The sequence below is a fragment of the Corylus avellana genome, chromosome ca4 (genome assembly GCF_901000735.1).
Source record: "Corylus avellana chromosome ca4, CavTom2PMs-1.0".
Classification (NCBI taxonomy): domain Eukaryota; kingdom Viridiplantae; phylum Streptophyta; class Magnoliopsida; order Fagales; family Betulaceae; genus Corylus; species Corylus avellana.
Window position 1 is genome coordinate 7,773,727 of NC_081544.1, and position 2,435 is coordinate 7,776,161.

Here is a 2,435-nt window from a genome sequence, read left to right on the forward strand (position 1 = left end):
TTTCCTTCGGTTTGGTGCAGTTTTGGATAACCACAGTTATGTGATAGTTTGCACTACCACATAGAAGCCGGATCCACGACTGTTATACAATTGAGATAACGTAATAATTACAATTAATCATTTGTTTTTTCTAAGTGTAGATTTAGTAGCTGTCACATCATTAAATTACATAAGAGTCAGTCTACTTAAACAACATTACTCAACATACTAATGTTGCAATGACTTTCATGGGTGTGTTCATGATTCGATCAATAAATTACTGTTGAACTTTGGACAAAGGAGTTGGAATTGACGCTATTTAATTATAATTAGCCTTTAATTACACATGTACATCCATATAGTTTATCTTTTACGAGGCCCAATTTTCAAGTTTAATTATTCACCAGACTTCTATCACACATTTTTCTGTGTTTAATCTCTAGGTTACAAACACCTTTATGCGCTTTTTTTGTTTCAACATTTATATATCCTTTCAAGTTCAACCTTAATTATTTGAGATACTCTTTTCTTTTCTTTTCTTTTCTTTTTTTAATGAAAAATAAAATATCCTTAATACCACAAGTTACTTTTATACTATAAGAACTTGTAAGAATTATAAGCCTTCATCTTAAATCAACTCGAATTACTTCTAAGATGGAGTTAACCACATTAACACCTTATCAGCACTACCAAATTTTTAAAAAAGCCTTTAAAATATATGTTTTTATGAGTATTTTCCTTGCAAAATTTATTGTTTCCATCTCCCCTCAAGTTTTAGTTCTGTCCTTCTATACCCTTTTTTAGACATAAAGAAAATCAATGATGGTGAATATCAATTGTATCCCTCACGTTCCTAACAACAATTGAATAACTTGGTATTAAAGCTCTTGGATCAAGGCTTGTAAAAAAAAAAAAACTGATTCAAATGCTGATTTTTACTACTACATCATCCAGTTGTATAAAAGTCTACTAAATAGCATTACTCGTCAATTCTTATTGAGAAAATATGTTACATCTACAAGACCATTATTAGAATGAAAAATGCATAATTCTGGTAACAAGTTACTCATATTTTAATGCATGAAAAATCTATAATAAGTATATTATATTTAATAGTCATAGCTAGCTCTTAACCGCTTCTCAATAGGCTTGTCACTGTTCTGGAGGACATATAGTACAAAACCAGTACCCTAAATATTGTTGCATATTGACTGAGCTCGACTCGGGTGGCTCACGCTGCTAATGACATCCATCCTAGTAATCACTAATCAAATATGGTTGCTCTGGTCAAAATACAAACATTGAATCTAAGGCCGAAATATAAACACAGATCTTTGAACCATTGGGTCAAGCCCATATATATACATGTGTCCACCATCCTTTTAGGATGACACACACCATATGCTCAATTATTATAAACCATATAATAAATATAATCATTTGAAGTATTTATAAGCATTTGATAAAATCATAAGGCTCATGACATAATTTCTTAATTGAACAAAAGAAATTAAAGTATGCTCAGTTTTAGGGCTAACAAATTTTTACATGACCTACAAACTTGGCACAAAATTTGTGGGCGGAGTGGAGGTTTGGCATAAAAGAGTTCAGGTCATAAACAGGTCAACCTGCTTGACTCGTTTATGAAATTATGGATATTTTTTATATAATAAATACATGTTGGAACAGGTCAAACATGTCAATCAGGCCATGATTGGATCGCAATGGGTCAAATGAGTTATGTTTGGTTAGGTCAAACAGGTTAAACATGTCGCATCTAGGTCTAAACGGGTCAAACAAGTTGACTTGTTTGTAACCTGTTTATTAAATGGGTCATGTCGGGTCATTCTCGGGTCGTGTCAAGATTGAAGGGTTTGACCCGTTTAATTAAACGGGTTGTGTTCTGGTTGATCGTTAATAGGTTGGTGAGTCAAGTGGGTTGAACCGAACCGAACCAAACCCGCCAACTTGAATTCCAGCCCTACTCAATTCTTCGGTATAATGTGTAGTGAAATAAAACTGTCATGTAAGCATTTGCTTACCTTAGGCAATTCTCTTCACTCTTAGACATCTTAATCTTCAAATCACAGCAAATCGAACTCTAGTGTTAGACACATTCTACGCTGGAAATCTTAATATTGAATGTAAAACCTTAATCATGCAGTTAAAATCCTAATAACAGTTACTACCTTCATCAATCATTTGATGTCGAGGGTCGAACGTTAGCTATGCTTACATTGATCGTTTGGCCTTGGGGTGGAATGTTCAATGGCTGCGAGGAACTATAATCTATTAAGAATCTCCTCCTACACCCTATTCAAAAACTTAAACAAGAGCTCTAGAGATCTTAGAAGCACTGAAAATATCATACATTATATTATGCACATACATTTTAATCAAGCATGACTTTGTATATTTATTTTAATAAGACATCAAAGGTACAAGCTTAATTTGCT